The sequence below is a fragment of the Equus przewalskii genome, chromosome 6 (genome assembly GCF_037783145.1).
Source record: "Equus przewalskii isolate Varuska chromosome 6, EquPr2, whole genome shotgun sequence".
Taxonomy (NCBI): Eukaryota; Metazoa; Chordata; class Mammalia; order Perissodactyla; family Equidae; genus Equus; species Equus przewalskii.
The window spans coordinates 84,623,824-84,645,020 of record NC_091836.1 but is presented as its reverse complement, the minus strand read 5'-3'; the positions used below and the strand labels follow the sequence as shown (position 1 = coordinate 84,645,020).

The following is a 21,197-nucleotide window of genomic DNA, read 5'->3' as shown; positions in this document are numbered from 1 at the left end:
CCAGGCTATGTAGAATACTGAAGGAAGGTACAGGGTTGCTGGACGTGATAATGTCTCTTCCCTTCTCCCCTTTCCATGTGGGTCATGATGGTGATGAGAAGAATAGAATTGAAAAGAGACTGAGAAGTTACTATAATATTGGGGCCTATAATATTTTTAAAAAGTGTCCTCTTCGGTTGGACTTGGCCTAGACATGTCTGCTGATGGATTTCATGCTATTAACAAGGTATCCTAAGATTCTTTGGCATGGGAGATAGAGAGAGAATGGCAGTGCAGCATAGGAGTGCCGTGGTGGAAGCATGCACAGGCATAGAGTACCAAGGGAGCCCAGACTAAAGGATGGTCGGGGAAGGCTTCCTGGAAGAGGTGATGCCTGAGCTTACCTGACCTTTGGAAGGCAAGTAAGAATTAACCAACTAAAGAGGAGAAGAAAGGCTATTTCAGGCAATGAGGGTGACCAGAAAAAACAAAGTCTTGAAAGAGAGGTTTAACAGATCTGGAGAAAAGAGTGTAGATCATGGGCTGGGAGGCAGCTGAAAATAAAGCCCAGTGCAGGTGTAGGCAGGAGGCCTTGGTGACAAAACTAACGCAGGGAGAAATGCACCTTGCTGGGCCAAAGCAAAAGTGCCACATTTCCCACCTTTTCTATGCTGCCTGGAAGCATCTCTTTATTCTGGATTGTTCCTGTCAAAAGTCAAACTTTGAGCCTTGCCACCACCTCCCCGCACAGAGAACAGATTGAATTTTGCACAAAAGCAGTAGCATGGTAGGACTCTCAGGCAGCAACTGGATTTGAGGCATCTCTGGACAAAGATGTGACCCATGGCTTCAAAACAACCGATGTGGGATCATAGGCCTTTGGTCCTTGACACCAAAGGGCAGACAGAATTCACCCGAGTCAGGTGAATAATTCTACACTAGGGAATTCCGGATCTGGAAGGGCTTGTCTCAGGAGAACGAGGTGGATGCTGCACTGCTGTCACAGAATCAGAGTCCAGGAGGCCGCCCCGTCAGGCAGCCGGCAGACGTCATCTTCATCTCTACTGATGAGGATGCTGGGAGGGCATGGGACTCACCAGGCTTCCCTGAGGCCTGGGAGTTGTGATTTGTTTCTTCTAAGCAGAGTCTGGGGGCGAGAATTTTGACTGATTTCATGTCTGTTAGTTACTTTCACGGTTACTTGCGGGCAAGGTTAAATTCTCTGAGCCTCAGATTCCTCACAAATTGAGGAAAACGATAACCTCCTGGAGCCTTCTGTGGGTGCCCTGGGACCACGTGGAGCAGGAACAAACTCCTCTATTCTCTACCTGCAATCTTTCCTGCAGCTCCTGGGCGTAGTCATTTTTGCAGGAAGGCTGTGCTTTCGGTCTTGGACAAAGCTTTCGATGAACTTTTGGGTCATGTAACAGGGACACCCAGCTCCTGTTGCCAAATGGTGAGGGTGAGAGGACCAGAAGATAAACTGCTCTGCCCTGGGAAATGCCTCTCTATGGATGATTTGCTGGACGATGCCAACATGGGAGTTGGCCGGCATGGGGAAAAGGGTTTATTTTGCTTGTTTGTTTCTTCTTCTTGCTGGACCAGGGAGAAAGTTGAGGTGCCTGGGTGGACCAGCACCCTAGAAGATGACCTGAGTACTGATGAGGAGACTGGTGGTGGGGCATTTTTCTCCCCTTTTCGTTGAGTCTAACAAAGTCTTGAGAGGTGTGCTGCGGGACAGAAGCACATGGCCAAGGCGTTCCATGGTAGGGGGATCCTGCAGTGTGGTGGCAGGTGGGGAAGGAGGGATGAGGGGCTCCCCACGGAGGGCATGCCTGCCCGTCTTCACTGTGATGCCCAGTATTCTGTTGAACTTTCTTTCTTTTTCCTTTTTCATGTTTTCTGATTATTCTCAAATCTTCTCCAATATTCTGCTAAATGTTTAGTCCTGCCTTACTAAGCACTGGAAAGTTAAATCAGAGCCGAAGTCTATACTGGGGCAGAGGGTTCTGGGGGGACTGCAGCTGAGCAGTGTGAGGCCAGAGGGAAGGAACAGGTGAGCGGCCCCAGGGAGCTGACAGTGTCCCTGAGGCCCTTGAGGGGTACCTGGGCGCGGGAACCTGCCAGAAGGACAGGCTTCCTGGAGTGGCCCAGGAAGGGCCTTGAACTCTGGAGCTGGGGGTTGTTTGTATTTTGTGAAGCTGATTCGTTGCCTCTTCTCCCCTCTGGAATCTGAGAAATAGACACAAAGGCCAAGGGGCAGTGGCCACAGGCCTGCTCACCTGGCTCGTGGCACCAGAATGAGAGTCCCAATCTGCATTTTAGCTGAGATGTCAGCTGCCTGAGGGCAGAATTGGGTCCGCAAGACAGACCTCCACTGAGCTGTCTGCGTGGGGGATCGCGGTGGCCTCGCTGGACAACAGCAGGGACTCTGCAGCCCTCACCAGTGAGGCCACCCATCACCTCCTCCTGTTACCAGGGGATGGAGCAATGGGAGCTGCATTCCCACCAGCTCACCCATCAGACAAACCACCTGTCCGCTGGAAAGGAGCCTGGGAGAGGGCGAAGCAAAGGGCAAAAGGTTTCTTCCTAACACCTTGCGGGGAGAGAGAGAATGGCTCCCCATATAAGTATTAAGTTTAAGGATGATCCTTGAAGGACCAAGAACCCAGAGACCTCGACTTACAATGGTAAATGAGGAGAGGCTGATATGGATGGTTAAAAGCAAAGACGCAGGAATCCACTTGGCTCTGCTACCAGCTGTGTGACCTCGGGCACGTTCTTTAACATGTCTGGGACTCAATGTTCTCATCTGTAAAATGAAGGGGTGATAATAACATCAATTTTGTTTTTTGTTTGATAGAATCTGCATTGTCATAAGGATTAAATAAGTCAACATATGTAAAGCTACCAGATCAGTGTTAACTCATTGCTTTAACTCTTAGGAGCGTGTAAGCGCTCAGCACAGCTCCTGGCACACGACTGGCGGTTGATAAATGGTGGTTCAATCTACTGTTTTATCTTTGGGGTGAAAATCAACACCAGAGAGCCTGACAGTGAGCGGGAGTGGTCAGTGGGAGGAGCAGTGGTTCTCAGTATGGTCTACTTTTCAGAGGAAATATAATAGATTGTTCCAATAATAGCATGTGAAGAGAAATTCCTTCCCTAAGTGGGGGTGGTGATCTACTCAAGTGTGAGTGTGTAGCGTTGCTGACGTGCTGTGTGTGACTCGAGCTCTTCTAAACTTTCAGTGTCTGTGGGTTTTAGCAATCCCCGGTCTCTCCTAATGTCTCTCCTCACCCCCGGCCCCTCCCCGCAGCCCTCTAATGAAATGACAGCCCTTAGGTGGAAACTCTGAGCTCTCAGAGCCCACGCCAACAGGAGGGGGAGGATGGGCTCCTGTTGCCCGCTTCCTTACCGAGCGCAGGACGAGGCAAGAGGCCAAGGCGATTTCCTCTCTTTTACTGCGTCGTAAAAAAGCATCTCATTCTGCACGTGACACCGCTCGGTGCTCACATCCAGGCCATGATTAGCAGATAATCTCATAAAGGCCTGTGGTCCAGCTGCCAAGACCCACCTTGGGAGAAAGAGAAGGCCTCCGGCGGAGAACCCTTCCTGCAGCCTTGAAGGTTTCTTCTCTTGAAGTCACTCCTTTCTGGTGTGGGGATAACCCCAGCCCTCTTGCTCCTTGCTTGCTTGGCTCCCTGGCCGCCGTTTTACCTTCTCAAAGAGATGCCTGCCCCCAATCACTTAGACTCTCCCTAAGAGAGGGCCTCATCCTCTGACTAAATCACTCAAGTATTGAGTTGAGAACTTTGGAAATTGTCCAAACCCTTTCATTTTTCTGATGGGGAGAATGAGGCTCAGGGACATGAAGTGACTTCCCAAGGGTCACACCACAAAGGAACGGCAGAAAAGGGATCAGAATCCCGATCCCCGGACACTCATTTGACGGAGCCATTGTCTACGCTCTGCTGACCACCACTTGCGCCTCTTGCCTGGCTGAGAGTTCACTGTGTCAGAACCACTCAAGGAACAGCTGCTGAGGTGGGGCCTCAGCTCCCAGGCAGTCCTGGAGCCATCTTGGGAAGTCATCAGAGCTGCCCTTTTGCTTGTTCAGCTTAGCAGGGGCACCCAGGAGGGGGACGGGGATTCATGAGTGTGGCCAGCAGCCCCCTGTGGAGCCTGACCCTCCATTTGATCTGTTGGCAGCGTCCAAACAGCCCACTTCCAATCACCATGAGACCAGATAGAGTTAGGGCCAGTGCGGCCCCCGTGGGTGACCAACACAGGCCACTCTTCTCCAGCCTGGAGAGAGCACAGAGGAGAGGGAATGGCACGGGCTTCGGTGTGCGACAGACCTGAGTTCCAGTCCTGGCACTGCCACTTTCTAGCTCTGTCACACTTGGTTATACAATTCATCTCTCTGGACCACATTTTATTTATTTATTTATTCCTTTTTGTTTAGGAAGATTAACCCCGAGCTCTTTTTGCTGAGGAAGACTGGCCCCGAGCAAGCATCTGCTGCCAATCCTCCTCTTTTTGCTGAGGAAGACTGGCCCTGAGCTAACATCTGTGCCCATCTTCCTCTACTTTATGTGTGGGATGCCCACCACAGCATGGCTTGCCAAGCGGTGCCACATCCTCACCCAGGATCTGAACTGACCCACTCCGGGCCGCTGAAGCAGAATATGTGAACTTAACGGCTGCACCCCCGGGCAAGCCCCTGAACCACATTTTAAAACTAAGAATAAAAATTGCTGGCATCAGAGGGTTTTATGAGGATTAAAAGAGAATCTTTTTAGATATACCTCGCATGAAGCCTGGCTCATGGTAAGCACTCATAACACAGTTTTACTTTTATTATTATTATTATCTCTCTGTACAAAATAAGGCAAATCACAACCTCAGATCACAAGCCTCAAATTTATCACATAAAACAGTGAAATGATTCTTGCCCCACAAGCTTAACCGAAGCTTATGAAAAAGCACCTAGTGGGTTTTCCAGTCAGCATTCATTTCCCTCCTTCCCTCTGGCGAGTCCCAGAGGGAGTTCTGGGAGACAGAAAGAAATGCAAGTTAACTGAAGGGTGAGGCTCAAGATCCATTATTTCCACCGTGGGTGCTAAACAGCTCTATCTATGTCTATATCTACAGCTGTATCTTTAACTATATCTACATCCATATCTGTAACTGTATTTACATCTGTATTTATAACTGTATCTGTATCTATATCTGTAACACTATCTCTATCTTTATCTTTTATCTGGATCTATATCTTTTTTCCGTTTTTTTTTCTTTGTGAGGAAGATTCGCCCTGAGTTAACATCTGTGTCACTGTGTGGGACGCCACCACACGTAGCTGATGAGTGGAGCAGGTCCACGCTTGGGATCCAAACCTGTGAACCAGGGCCACCGAAGCAGAGAGCATGGAACTTTAACCATGTGGCCACGGGGCTGTCCCCTGTCTCTATCTCTATTTCTATCTCTGTTTCTATCTCTATCTCTATCTTTTATCTGTATCTATATCTTGAAGTATATGCTTCTAGCCTTTTTTTTCTTTAAAAAAAGGCAAACCATTCAATTGTATTCAAAAAAAGATGCATGCTTATTATAAATAATTACTGTAATAAAGTTTAAAGAGGGAAGTAGTAAGATAACCCCAAATACTACTACTCAGAAATAACCCTTATTGAGAATAAATGAGCATCATCACTATTATCTTTGTGTTCATATATGTAGATAGGAAAAATAAATATCTAAAAACACATTAATAAAAATGAGATCACAACTCTAAATACTATTTTAAAATATGAATTATTACCTTAAAGTTTCCTGGATTTAGCAGAAGAAAATATACTAAAGTAAAACTACCATTATTGAATACGTGCTTCTTTACTGTGGCATAGCATTTCCTCAGAAGCCCTTTGAAGGTTGATGAAAGTGATTATGGAAAACATCAGAGGTAGCGGTCATCGTTTCTTTTTAAACTGGGTTTCAATTTTAGTATCAACTGTATTTGGGCTGTGAAAGATAAGAACATGAGCACTGTCACATCTCTTCCTGCCCCCCCACCCCACAAGTTGAATTTTCTTGGTTCTATGAGTATTTTTACATTGTTCAGACTTACTGCTCCAACTGTCTGCTCTCAGACCAGAATAGTTTCCATAGTTCATGTAACGGTTCAGTGCCAGCTCTGCTGACTCACATCCCTTCTATGGGGTGGGGTGGGGGGCAGATAATACACAACAAAGGAGTCAAATATATGGTGTATTAGAAAATCACACATGCTAGAGAATAAATGCAAAAAATAAAGCAGAGGAAAGGAGATCCCTGATGCTGGAGCGGGCGGGGCACTGATTGCCATAGAGAATAAGGCAGCCGGGGCAGGCTCCAGGCTCCGGTGAGGGACGGTGTTTATCCGAAGCATAAATGTTACATAGATCTATTGCCTATCTGTAGTGCTTTTTCCTGGGGTTTCCATCCCTAAGTTCTTTTTTTTCTTCATTTCTTAATTGGCCGAATGTCATTGTCAGACAGTTTTGTTCACGAAGAGCTCATGGGTGCTGTATTCCTGGAGGGTTTCTCGGGTTTGAGAAAGTTTGTAGCCTTTTTATATTTAACAACATTCTTGTGTGGCTATAGTGTCCTGGGGTGCACTTTCTTTCCCGTAGAACATTGTGAACACTGTCTTGTGACGTTAAACGTCGCTGTGGTGAAGGCTGAGGCAACCTGGATTGGAACCCTTGTAAGGATCTGCTTTTCTCGACTGAATGTTGGAAGTTCCGTCTTTTAACTGGTGTAGATCTGTCTTGAGCCGTCTGTATTAAATTTTCCTGGAACATGGTATGTCTTTCAATCTACATATTCAATTTTTTTCTTTACTTACGTAATTTTAAAAGTTTTACCTTTGGGTTTGGATACTTATTTTTTATTCAGTAGGATTTAAAAAATCTATTAGCTTCTCTGTACTTGTTTCCAACCTCTTTGTTTTTATCTGCATTTACTGTGATTATCTTGAACTCTTCTCCATATAAATAATTTATTTTCAGTGGAATATACCTGTCTCTGCTCTAGTTTTTGTCTTATTCTATAATGATGTGGTTTGGGGCCTCAATTTGTCTCCTTACATCCTCCATCTCCCGTTCTGTGTTTAATCTCATTATCTTGTCTTTCAGCTCTTCTGTTCCTGAATTTATATTCTTATTAAGATGTTCTACAGCAAGGAAGAACTGTAAAGAATTTCCTTTTGTTCCTTTGCTGTATTTTCTCCTAGCTTGGTTCTTTGTCTCTCTCTTCCTTCCTTCTTTCCTTTCTTCCTTTTCTGCCCTCCCCGCCTCCCCCGAATCTCTTTCTTTCTTCTTTCTTAATATGTTTGCGTAGTTCTTTCATAAATGAGAGGAATTTTTATGATGCTGTTTCAGCGTGCCAACATAACATCTGAAGAAGCTCATTATAGAGTGTCCGATTCCATTTCCTGCCTTAGAAAGTGCCGTCTGGGGATACACTGGAGTCCATCTTTGTTGCCGGCGACTCTGCAAGAGCCTTAGGGCCTCCGTGTCTGTTTCCCCTGCATCCGGGATGGTGGACCGAGGCGGTAGATTAGATCGGGGACTACACCGGGCCTGCTGACAGGCTGGCGGGCTTGGACATAGACCAGTGGGGAAAATGCTAGGACCAGAAGCTATAGGAGCCCAGAGAAACTGGCTTGAGGGAGCCAGCAATCCGACTTTAAGTATCCGAACTGAATGCTTAGAATCAGCAGCTACAGTGGCTGACAGAGCTTATGTTGTGGAGAAAAATGGGTGTTTACTTACTGGTTTTGTCACCTTGATCCTCTGTTTTCCCATCTGTACAAGGGGAATAATAACGGTATCTTTGTCATAGGAGTGTCATGAGGATTAGGTGAGGGAACGAAAGGAACACTTCCCTCAGCGCTGGCCGCTTTAATGAAGGCCAGCATTCTCTATCGTTATAACTGATGTTATACAAAGTCCTGACAGGCATTGATATCAGAGAATGTCTGATCAGAAGGCGCACTGAGCAGTAGAAATACGTACTGAAAGAGACACAAAGTTAATTCGGTGCCAGCCACAGTCTTTAAGGCTGTTGGTCAATCATGGCAGCAGGTCCCCAGCCTGTGACTGGGAGGCCATGAAGCTCACCCTCCCTCCTCCAGGGTGGTGGGGACAGGTGAGGGAAAGCGGGAACCGACGAGGTCAGACAGGGTGGCTTGCCCTAGTCCAGTGGTTTTTTAAGTGTGGTCCCCAGGCCAGCAGCATCAGCATTCCCTGGGAATGTGTTAGACGTACACATTGTCAGGCCTCATTCCACACCTACTGAATCAGAAACTCAGGAATTCAGAGCTGGAAATCTGTGCTTTCACAAGCCCTCCAGGTGATTCTGACGTACTCTAAAGTTTGAGAGCCACCTGCCTTCTCCTGTTTGGGCTCGTGTTTGGGGATCGAGTGGCAGGATGGGAAGGCAGGAACCCCAGAGCTCCTCAGCCGACATCTCAGAAACTTGAAGTGGGCTGTGACTCTGTGGGCAGAAGTCAACTGAGCTGTGCTTGCTAATGGTCAATGAACATTTTAATAGGCATACAATCAACCCGTATATTTATTTCTCTAAATATGTATCTTCTCTGTAGCATCTATATAGATGTGTATATTGCCATGCTTAGCTATTTTGTAGTGAACTATAATTTTGATTATAAAGTGATAAAACATAGAAAAACACTTGACTCCCATAGTTTTGGAAAAATCTGGGGCTCACGGTGAAACCAGAGTATCATCTGCCGTCTGGTGGCAGCGTACCCCACCGACACGTTTCAACAGTGATAATTAGAAGTCAAAGATCTCAGAGCAATCAAGGGGGCATCCCGGGTCTGAAGAAATTAGGGAAGGTTTCCCCTGGGGTTGGGTCATTATCTTTCCCTCTGGAAGACGAGAGATAGGGTGGGGAAGAGCATGGACTATCGAGTCAGACAGAACCAGGTTAGAGCAAACTTTGGAAAGGCATTTAATGTCCCTGAGCCTCACTTTGAAACGGTGATGATAGTATAGTAACGTTTCCGTCTCCACATTATTGAGAGGGTCAAACGAGGGAATTGGTGGGAAACAGCTGGATGTGTTTGGAAACTATTAAGAGCTGCCCAGATGTGAGTTGTTTATTATTTATGTTTGAAACATGGTCTTTAATTGTGGAATGTAATGTTCTCTGTTGGAGGAATTCTAGATATTAGCAAGCAGGTGGAGACGGTATTTGGTGTTTGGATTTGTCTTAAAAATTTTTTTAAAGAGGACCTAGTGGAGGGAGATTCTGCCCTGAGATTACCCCAACCATGATTTAGGAAGGAAGGAGGAACGACCAACTGTATGCCCCACGGAGGTGATGGGGCAAGAAGATCAAAAATCTGGCTGTGAGCCATTGTGTTGCCCCCTGTGCTCGTGTTGTCTTGACTGGGAGAAGGGAGGCTGGAGAGAGAGCAGACTGGATGGAAGCTGGCAGGGACACAGGTAGGAATGGGGGAAAGGGAGAGAAAGAGAAAGAAGAGAGAGGGCAAGACAGACGGCAGGAAGGGAGTTAGCAACAGAAAGGATCAGAGAGAGAAGAGAAGGAAGAAGGAAGAACCTGTGCCCTGTGCTGTTGCCCTAGTCGGTTCTGGGCCTTTCCAACAGCCAGGACTTTTGTGAGTCCACTTTTGCGACTGAAACACTTCTTTCTTCAGGAGCCTTGTGCTTTTGTACGTGTGAAGTGTTTGGATCCAATGCGCTGGTGAAAGAGAAGAGTCCTGCATTGCTGGAAAAATGGACCAGATGTCTTTAAAATCATCTAAATTGTCTCTATTTTTTAAAAAAGTTACTCTTTCCATTGCTGCCAGATCTGAAAGTCCAATTTGCCGGGATAATATATCCGGTGTGGATAAAGATTTCCAAACTTGAAGTGTTGTCGCTTAGCAACCTGGAGGCATGAAGGGCCACTCGGGCTCGGCCATGGAAGCTTCCCGGCGACCAAGTTTCATGCCACAGCGGGGACGGGCAGCTCACTCAGCCCTTGGGCCGGCTGTCCCTCCCCTTCCAGATTTCCTCCCAGGTATAGAGGCTGATAAAGTGTAAACAGAGGGAGAACAGGAAGGAGGGAGAGCAGGGAGGCGCCCAGAGGAAAGTCCCAGGGTCGTGCCCGTGACTTGTCCTTGGCCCTCTGCGCACATCCACAGAGCTGCTTCTCAAGGGGTGTGGAACGAGAATATGTGTGTTCTTTCAGAAGGCTATTTTTAATGTTAACTTTTTCTTTTAAACTGTCTACATTATCATTATTGTTGTTCTGCCTGCTGTTGTTTAGGAAGAATGCTTTTAGTCCCTCCGTGGTGGGTTGAGCTTTCCTTTCTTTGTTGACCCAGAACCCAGGCAAAAGTTTGGGGCTTCAAGTTTCAGTGGAGAACTGTCCAGCCCTCATGTGTGCTCTGCGGGGGGCTGGGACACGAGGCGTGGACACTGGAGTAGTCCCCCCATGTCCATTCATCTTTCTCTTAGTAATTACTCTGATTTTTGGTCCAGTTTCCATCCTCTTGCCTCTACTCACTTCTTCACTGGCAAAAAGGTGACTCCACACCTAGGGCCTGTGGTCCAGACCTAAGCCAGTGTGCACAGTTGCATCTTTCAGCCGTCGCTTTTGCTTCAGAGACGGGCCTGCGACCTCATTCTGGCTGTTGAGCTACAAGAAGAGGAATTTGCTGGGGTTCGTAGGAGAGCTCTTCCTCATGCAGCTGAAGACATTTCTGGGTTTGGCCCTCTTGTGTTCTGTGTGGATGCTTGCAGCCATTTTGGGGACCATGAGAGGCAGCCTTAGGATGGAACTGCTTCTATGAAGGTCGGGGTGAAGAGAGAGGAAACGAATACATAAACGAACAAATTCTTGATGACACAGTGAGGCTACTGAATCAAACTGCTCCTGAAGCCCAGCTTTTCCTTGAATCTCCAGTTATATAAACCAACAATTTTCCATTATCTTTTAAGCCAGTTTGAACTGGATTTTCTGCCCCTTAGAATCAAACATTCCTTATCGATGCAGTAATGTTTGTTGAGCACCTATTCTATGACTGACGCTCTATAAAATGTTTTATGTGTAGTATTCTCACCGATCCCCATAGTAACCCGGCAGGGAAGGCATAACAACCCCATTTTTCAGCTGAGAAGAACTCCAGTTCTAAGACTGAAGTGGTTTGTGGCAGAGCGGGAGTTTTGACTGAGGGCAGGCTGACTCCTGAGCTCAGGCTCGTCCCCATGCTCAGACTCTCAGCCGGCAGCAGAGAGCTGCTCTGAACAGAGATGGAGCGAGAGCTGAGGGTGAGGGCAAGTCTGGGCTCGGAGCTGATGGGCCTGACGGAGGCCAAGACGAGGGCCCTGATTGGAATCTGCATCGGGTTCAGACGACCGGGCTTGTTCGGGGTCCTCAGGTGGCAAGCTGTCCTCTTACACCACGTGGCCCCCTCCAGGCCAGGCCATGGCTTGCTTTAAATGCCAGCGCCCTGGACACCGTGAAGTATAACCGCTTAATGACAATTACTCATCCCTATAAACATTTGCAAAGGCTTGTGAAATTTTATTTTATTGACTCATGTTTCCTAATTTAGTGTCTTCCTTTCAATCGCCCTATTCCAAGTTAAGACAAATCAGCAAATCCCTGGGATGACCAGACCGTTGGGACGTGACAATGCTAGTTAACGCTCATGGAATATTTACTCTGTGCCAGGGTCTCGTCTAAGTACCTTCCTGGGCAGCTCATATGTTGGGAGGTAGTATATTGTCACTCCCCGCCCCCTTGCAAACATGACATGGAGGCTCAGAGAGGTTAAATAGCTGACCTAAGGTCACACAGCTACATCCTGTGCTCTCAACTGCTTGCCGTATTGCCTTTTCATATGGACAAGGTTCTTGGCAAACAGGATGTAACAGGTCCAGTGATGTGCTGGGCATGCCTGCCTCATTACCATTCAGTGTGGAAATGAACTGAGTGTGGCTGTGAAGTAGTGAGGCTAATTTTACAAAACACGACACACCTTATTGTGCATATTACCGCCATACTTTTTAAAGTTATCTTCCACTCAAACCCTCACTTTTGAAAGAAAGAAAACCAGGAAAGACTATGTAAATCTTCGAGACAGAAAAATGATGAGAAGAGACTAACACTGCCAAACACTAAATATACTGCTGAGTAGTAATAATTAAAACAGCATGGTTCTGTGACTGAAAATAGACAGCTAGACCAGTGGAAAATACCAGAAAGCTCCTCACTGCTATTATCTGGTATGTAATAGAAGTGGTATTTCATATGTGGAGGGTTGGGCAAAAGGTGGTACTCAGAACATATTAATTTGGATTCTATCTTTCTATCATAAAGCACATTAAATTCTGGATAGATTAGAAAATAAAATATAAAAACTGAGCCCACAGAATGTCTAAGGGCAAATTTAGGATCACAATTCGGGAAGGCTTTCCTAAATATTGCAGCCACAGCAGAAACCATAGAGAAATTTATAGATTTCACTATGCAAAAATTAAATATTTCTGTATAGCAAATATACCATAGAATATACAAAAATTTCATAACCTTAATATATAAAGAACTCTTATAAAACCAGTAAGATAAACTGGTGAACAGAAAAATATAAAAAAATGTCAAGCCACTTTCATAAATTGTTAATGGAAGTGTAAACACATGAGGAAACACAATGTAGCAAAATATGTCCAACCCAGCGAGTCCCCTTCCATAAATTATCTTAAGAGAAGGATGGGACAAACACGTGAAGGATGATCATCACAACGTTATTCATGATAATTAAAAAATTGAAATTAAGCTAGCTGTCTGAAGAGAGAATAGGTTAAATAAAGGATGGTATCTATGCATTCAAAGAACATTTAACAGTGATGAATAAGGACGGTATAGATGTATATTTACTGACATGGACACGTTCTTGATCTGTGGTTAAGTGGAAAAAGGAAGTTACCAACATGCATCGAAATATGATCCTCTTTGTGTGTGTGAGCCTCTTCTTCTAGGCATAAAAATGCCTGGCAAGCTATTCGCCTAAAAGATAAATATATTTGTTTTGCTATATACAACATATATATCGTTCTCTGTGTTTTCCAATATTCCTTAAAGTAAATATATGTTTCCACGTGATAAACTTAAATATTAGCAGATTATTTTGTATGTACCAAATATTACATAATAAAAACCAAACAGAAACTGAAGATGTGCCTATAAACAACAAGACCATTTTTTCCCTTTTTTGGCTGAGCGGCCACTGAATTGGCCAGTAGGTTGCAAGAAAGTGCACGGGCGTGGGAACCCCCCCCGACGTGGGTAGAAATCTCAGCTATTCTGGATGAGTTGTCAGATTCTGGGCACACCCCCCACCTCCCTGAGACTCCGCGTGCTCGCCTGCGAAGTGAGAAGAATGTTTACCTCGCAGGATTATGGTGAAGAACATGGTGAAGCGATAAAGCTCCCTGCTCGGTGACTGGCACATAGATGCGTCTGAATAAATGGCAACAAACATCATCCTCCTTTAACGCTCGGCTTGAGTGCCTGTCCGATGTCGTCACCACCCACCCCAGACAGCTCCTTCTGTGCTGGCAGAGCTCCCATAGCCCTCGATGGACGCCTGCCATTGCTCCCTTGCTCTGACCCCTAGATGTGAGCTCCTAGAAGCCAGGGATCAAGTGGGCCCATGTCTGGGTTCTAAGAACCTCGCTCAGTGCTTGGCACATAGTCGGGACACATGAAATATTTGTCAAATGAATAAAGGAATGAATGAAAAACAATGACGGTCGATGACAGCAATGTGGAAATAAGTCAACATTTCCCTCAGGGAACAATTTTAGAGGCCTAACACTCACTGGTATATATATTATGGTACACTTTGCTTTTAAACTACCTGAACATTATTTTGGAATCCCATTCCATAATATAATAAGATTTCAAAAAAAGGGATTATATAATAAGATATAAGATATAACAATAGAAATTGCAAATATTTATTGAGTACTTGACTGAGTGCATGGCGCTATATATATAAAATTTCTATAATATATGTATAATTTCATGTATTCCTCTCAAAAGATAAACAGAGAGGAAGCTGATGGTAGGAGAGTATAAGTCACTTGCCTCGGTATCTAGAAGTGGCAGAAATAGGATTTGAATCCAAGTCTTTCTGGTGGATTCGAGATCCTTAACCATGGGCTCTTAACCGTGGCCCTCTCCGAACGACATTTTAAAGGCTTTATTGAGAAGAATGAAGAAAGCTCCCTTCAGCTGGATCAGTGGACGTCAACAGCGCTGTAGAGAGGCCTACAGCGGCGGAAGATGAGCAAGAAGAAGTGTGTTGGGCTAAGAGGTAAGAGGAGGCAAGAATGATGGGCGGGAGGAGGCAGAGATGACAGGGAGAAACAAGACAGCAAGACGGGACACTAGACAGAGTCGGGGAAGCTCCACTGACCGCTGCGGCCTGCCGTTTTGGGAAGCATCATTTTTACTATTTGGACAAAATTGTGAAGCAGGTGATTCTTATGGCATAATCAGGCAGGCACGAAAGGCATGCAAATAGAATTTTGTTTTGTGTTACAGTTGAAAAAGATCAACTGTTATTGGACTAAGTATATTGATTTGGTGTCGCACTAAAGCAAATCCACTGTCCAGGGCAGTCTTGGCAGTAGGGAGAGGTCTGTCACCTCCCTCCCCGCAGCCCGGACCTTCCCCCACCCCCAAGCCTTTTCGGTGTTCTGTTTCTGCTAATCCTTGCTAAGAAGTAACTGGTGAGCAAGAGGTTAGCTGATGGGGTCTCAAGGTGTGACCTTTCCCAGGGGCATTTGCATGTTAATAGAGGACACTGGGAACCCAGGAACAGCCTCCAGGTCTCAAATGAAAGAAGTCCTGAAGGTGGATGAGAGGGGTGGGCCAGGCCCCCAGGGGCCCTGCTGTGCCTCCACGTTGATTCCGCCTGTGTGGATGGCCGCTGGTCTGGGCTTCCCTCCAGCTGCTTTGACAAAGAAGTGGTTTGGAGAAGAACAAAGCGATTGTGTTTATCCTCGGGCAAGCGTGCCATTGCCAGGGCTGTGTGCTCAGTGCCCAGCTCAGAGTCTGGACCCAGTAGGCTTTGCTTAATGGTTGTTCATTGAATGAATGAAGAATGGCCTTCCCACCGCCTCCCCACACACACACCTTTAGCCCTATTGCTCATGAGTCCTTTAGGCCCAAGATCCCAGGCCCAAGACCTGGACAATGTCTTTCTAGTTATAGGAACATCGCCGAGAAGAAATTTCTACCATTCGCATTTTATTATTTTTCCTCCATATAACTCGAAAACCTCAAAACTTGTGCTGAATTGCATGACCTCACTGACCATGTTTCGTGTTCCTCGTTGAACTGTGGTTGAAGCCATCTCCCTCTTAACTCCGGCCAAACTACAGGAAAGAAAATGCCCACGTGGACATGTTCTCAGGCGCTCGCGCATTTCAATGTCCTAGGGAAGGAAGGGGGTGGGGGGCGGGGAGGGAGCAAGGAGGACAAGACTACTTTTCTGTTTGGCTGAATTCATCAAAAATGACCAAACCCCATACCGAACATTCATCACTAATTAAATCCTAGCACCATAATTCAGAGAAAACAATTACAGCATTTAGAATTTTTAAAGGAACTATTATTGCTGCCTTGGCCCTTTTAAAAATTATGCTCCCCAAAGGACAAAATGTGATCCATTAATATGTATGTATTATTACTTTTTTTGTAAGAGGAAGATTGCTGATGCCTGTGAATATGGAAGCATTTATCGGTTGCAGACAGCCGCTGAGTTGACTTGCAGTTTTAAGTGCAGTATTTTCTAGAATCTAAAAGGCTGTAACATTAATTACCTTTTTGCCTTTAGTTGGTGGCCTGCTATTTTCTGTCTTGTGTTCTCTTCTCTTACCTGGCCACACGGGTAACTGGTTATCGAGTGAAGGGGCTGGTCAGACCCAGGAGGGGTAGAAACCATTATCGGGTCATCGTACAATAAGTCATTCAATGGAGCGCAATTCCTCCCGTTTACCACTGGTGCCCAGAATGAGTGGTTGATTTTCATTTTTCAGTTGAGGTTCCCCTGTGTGTTGGCTCCCATGCTCATCCCTGAGCAAAAGGCATTCTGAATTTCTACGTCAAATCCGTGATCCTTCCATGTCGAGTGTCCCCAGCTAAACTGGGATCTGATACTTTTTTCTCTTTCATTGTATCCTTCTTTGTCCTGATAATTTAACAGAGTTACTGAGAAGTGTGTTAACTGAGTCTGGCAGCAAGGATCACAGTTGGCCTTTGTTAAGACGTACTGTGTGCTTGACTTGTGCGTGTGTGTGTGTGAGTGTGTGTGTGCGCTGGTGCATACATGCACGTATGCATGTATGTGTGTGTATATACATATAGAAAAGCACAGCTCAGACATTTCCATTCTGCTCCCTGATCGGTCCATTGTCACATGCATTTGGCATTCATTATCCGCGAGCCTCAGGCGCCTCTGGTCCTGTGCCCTGGCTCACAGTGATTCGGTTTATAGAGATCATATGGCAGGAAAGCAGACCTTGAAAGACAGAGCTCTGAGAAGCACATTTGATGAATTTCCTATGATTGGAGTCTGGGTTTATTCTTCTCTGCGGCGGGGCAGACACCCCAGAGCACCCGGCCGGCGGCCTGGGAGCCCAGCGAGGAGTGGAGGCCGTGACAATAAGCACACTGTTTTTTTCTTCACACGTCTCGGGTTGCATTTCCTATCTGGGAAAAAAAGAAAAGGAAGGCTTGTAAAGGATCCAGAATCTGGGCAGGAAACCACACAGAGTGAAGGTTGCCATTGTCATTAGCAATTAATGTAACCGCCAGGGCTGGAGGAGGAAGCCCTGCCAGGAGGCGCGGAGGGGGCCGCCCCCTGGTCACCAGCCGGGGCTGGCTGGAGGAGTGGGCAGGACGTCTCCACTGGCTCTCCTGAGAGATCCCACAGTGCTAATTTTGTTTATTGTAAAACAAGGTGCCCGGGACTTGCTAAGTTATAAAACGTCTCTGCCGCCTATTGTCACTTTCTGTGGCTCCATGTCCAATTCGTTAGTCCCCTAGATAAGTGATTTTATTTTTGTCTTAGTCTGTTGAGGCTCATTTCTTTCACAGGATTGCCTGAGTGCCTTCTCTGTGCCGAGGCCTTGGGCACGGGGCTGGAGGCTGATGCTCCTTGAGACCCGTGCTGAGTGTGTGTGTCCAGGCAGGCGCAGGGCTGTGCGTTCTCCACCCATCACCTCAGTTAGGCATCAGTACAACTCTACGAGCTAGATTTTCTCCTCACCCCATTTTACAGGTGGCATGGCTGAGGCCCAGGGAGATTAATGAACTTGCTCCAGATCATAAAACCCATACATGGGCTGGCTGGGATTTGAGCCCAGGCGAACTTGTCTCTTCAAACCTCTGCTCCTAATCCTTGTTTTATGCCCTGAAGAAGCCAACAGTCTAGGGGCAGGGGAAAGGGTGTTCCTGCAAGTCAATCAATGATTAAATGACAAGGTGATGTGGGCTCTGATGAGGGTAAGCATAAGGTCTCTGGGAATCCAGAGAAGAGACACCTAATCTAGCCTGGGGAGGCACTCCAGGAAGGCTGCCTGGAGGAGGGGAGTCTGACATTCCTCCTGTGCTCTCTTGTGTCCCAATGGTATGTTGACCAAACTAGTCAGTCTGGAAGGGATCATTAAGGTATTTGTATCTCTGTGCCGCTCACTATGTAGGTGTTGGAATGTTCTGCAGACCTGTCCGGTCCCTGAAGATGTCTGCTTCTTATGTCCTACTCAGCAAGGTCCCAATTGGCTTGATAAGAGCTGGGACGGCCTGCATTTCTTCTACACTTTAGATGGATTCAAACCTCTCTCCTCCTCTCCTTCCCCTCCCTGCTTTGTCTGTCTTCCTCTTCCTCCCTCCCCTCTCTTCCCCCACCCTCTTTCTCTTTCTTTCTGGTAGTTTAAAAAATGCCACTTTTCATTAATGTGACCAAAATGTCATCAAGTAGTTTAATGCTCTTTAATGTCCTTGTATCGTTTACGTTTTGCGAACAGTGTGGAAATGAATCCCATCTGTGGGTTCAAGAACATCAAAAAATTTGGACAGGCTATTTAGACGTGCTCCTTCACATTGCATTAGCGTGTACAATGTCAGCGGCCGAGCCCAGCGCGCCGGCCGGCCTCAGCCCGCCCTCCCCAGCCTGGGAGGGACAGACCACTTACCTCAGGAACTCAGTCAGTCCTGGGGATGGGGTCTGGAAGGCTGCCCAGAGGCCCCAGGAAAAGTGTGAAGCCTAAATAAAAAATGAGAAATGATTCAGGAAAATCTCTCTCTTCCTTTCTGGTGCCAAGACACCCCAACAATAGCTTTTTCATCACTGGGGTGAGAGGCTGGTTATAATGCGGTCTGACTTCTTCAAAAGTAATTAGCCTGCCTCTCTCTCTCTCCTCTCCCCCTGCCCACCCTAGTTCCCCAGGGAAGAAAGCTCAGGGGCCAAAATTAAGCTGACAGTTTGTAAGGAGGTGGCTATAAACCAAAAATGACTGGCCAGTGTCAAGTTCAGAGCCAGAAGAGCTCATAAGAGAGGCGGTCTCTGTGGGCTCGCATCAGCAGGGTGGCGAGTGCAGGACGACCCTTTCGCTGTAGCATCGCTCCCCTTGAATTCTGGCGGCTCTACTTTCTAGAAATAGGGTCCTGAACGAGTGAACCGCTGTGTCTCAGTCTCCTTACCTGCGAGGTGAGGATACCGATGATATCAATGAGTTAAATGAGCTCGAGGGTGTGAAGTGGGCAGAGGAGTGTCCGCCACAGGAAGTCCTCAGCAGAGGGCACTGGTGTCGCTTTGTGGCCCGGCTCCTGCCACCTCACGGCACCTACACTGAGCCCCTCCAGGGGCTGCCAGGTGGACTCAGCCCCTTCCTCCCTCCAGCTGGGCTGTCCTGAACACTCACCTTCCCCTCCCCTGCAGGGACGGTGGCGAGGGGAGGGACAAGGGACCTTGACTCCAAAATATCCTGGCCTTTTTTTCGAGCTCTCTGGAAACCCCTCATTCTAATGTGCTCCCTGGAAAGAAAGATGTGGCTTTTTATTTCAGGAAAAAAAAAACCAAAACACAAAAGCTTCTATTCTTCCCCAGACATGGGGATCCGCAAGAGTGGATTTTTAGCTGTTAATCATTACAGCTCGGTGAATAACAATCCACTTCTCTGAAGGCTCTGGGTCCCCAGCCGGTACTGTAACCTCCCCTGCTCTTGCGAATGTCCTTTAATTCTAAATACAAACGTCAGCACATAACTTCTGATGGTTATTTCACAATGTTTAACACAAGGCCATTCTGTCTTACCTTCTAAGTTAAACAAACAAACACATTACCTTAATGCAATTTCCAGAAGGACAGTTTGCTTCTAGGCTCTCCATCGGATGTGCTCTGTAAGACGTGTGCCGTCAACCTGGGGGTTATTTATGTTAAGACAGTTGGGCCAAGGCCAATGAGTTCTGTGTGGAGGTCCCTGGAGACTTGTGAGCGCAGCTTAGCGAGGCCACTGCTGCAGCCTTTGTGCTCAGCTGGATGGGAAGGACACCAGATTCTGAAGACCAGCAGGCCTGGCTGTAAGATCGAATCATCTCCAACTTGCTGTGTGACCTTGGGCAAGCCACGCAGTCTCACCCAGCCAGAATTTTTCTGTCAGTGTAAAATGATGCTGGTCAGTGTCTGTGTTGTGCCTCTAAGTGTCATGGAGACGTTATGTGCTCACAGGCTCCAGTTAAGAAGGCTGTTCCTGACCACCTGACTGGGTTCAATGCTCGAGTCTTCCTTGAGCCATCTACTTTCCATTGGCACGCTCATAGCACTGTTGTGGGCCTGTGGTATAGTACCACGGCTAAGAGCATAGACTCAGGAGCCAAGCTACATGGGTTTGACTTCTGGCTCTGTCGCTTGTTGGCTGGTGACCCTGGATAAGTCACCCAACTTCCAAGGCTAATAACAGTATCTGTCTCAAAGGACTGTTGTAAGGATTAATTGAGCGTAGCGCCTGACACAGCAAACGCACTGTATAATAAGTACGTCGACTGTTATTCTCTCTTCAATTATTTAATCTCTCTCTTTAGTACTACACCGAGAGTTCTCTGAGGAGAACCGTGTCTGCTTTTGCTGCCGTAGCCCACCAGTGAGCACAGGGTCTGGGAGACTCATTATTATTTGTTGAACTGTATGGAAGTGAAACAAATGATGTAAAAAGGCTTTGTAAACCACCATGCAAGAAATTTTTTCCTATTAGCTCTGGAGGGAGTTTATTAGATGAGATATCTCCAGGGCTCTCAGAATTGCTGCTGCTGTTCAACTTAACAAATTTTTTTTTTTCTCCCCAAATCCCCCCAGTACATAGTTGTGTATTCTAGTTGAGGGTCCTTCTAACTGTGGCATGTGAGACACTGCCTCAACGTGGCCTGACGAGCGGTGCCATGTCCGCGCCCAGGATCCGAACCCTGGGCCGCCGAAGCAGAGCGTGAGAACTTAACCACTCGGCCACGGGGCCGGCCCCTGAACGTAACAAATTTTGATCAGTTGACTAGCCGGTTTATGAATTATCTCTTTTGTCAGTCTTCTCCACATTTAGTTCTTTTCTTCCTGGTTTGTGCTGAGTGGGTCTGTAAGAAAAAGCCTTTGGGTTTGCTGACAGATTTGACTCAGCCAACGTTTACCGAGTGGCCCCTACAGGGCAACCCCAGGCGGAGAGAGGTTGCCGATGGGAGGCAGAGGGAGACTCGTTTCCAAGCTCCTAGTCTAAGCAGGGGAGGAAGGTGTATGACTCCAGGCCCGGCCTTGTGTAGCATCCTATGCCCCTGGTCACAGCGACAAATGAAGGCCTGACCCAACCTGGGTCAAAGTCCTCCCCAGGATTTTCTCGATGGTGACTGAGAGGCACGCTCTCTTTCCTTTGGGGTTGAATGGTGGTCAAAGGTAAGCCTGGGCGCGTCTGGAGGCCAGGCTTACTCTTTCCATGCGGCCTGGAGGGAGCCCTGCTGACATAGCAAAGGAGGAAGGCAACCCACACAGTAAAGTGGGGGGAGCGAGAGAGAGCTTTGGGGTTCTCTGTTAACACAGCAAAGGCAGCCTACTCAACAAATCTAAGCTGCAGCTTCCCTCCAGC

The 21,197-nt window shown here is 46.9% G+C and overlaps 1 long non-coding RNA gene across 1 annotated transcript; it reads right to left on the bottom strand.

Annotated features, from left to right (window-relative positions):
• Positions 1–15,301: 15,301 nt before the first annotated feature.
• LOC139083984 (uncharacterized) lies at positions 15,302–19,680 on the bottom strand. Its single transcript, XR_011541215.1, has 4 exons — positions 19,417–19,680; positions 18,996–19,107; positions 18,267–18,337; positions 15,302–16,782 (listed from the first exon to the last, which is right to left on the bottom strand). It is a non-coding gene; the product is annotated as an uncharacterized lncRNA (long non-coding RNA).
• Between the last annotated feature and the right edge of the window lie 1,517 nt (positions 19,681–21,197).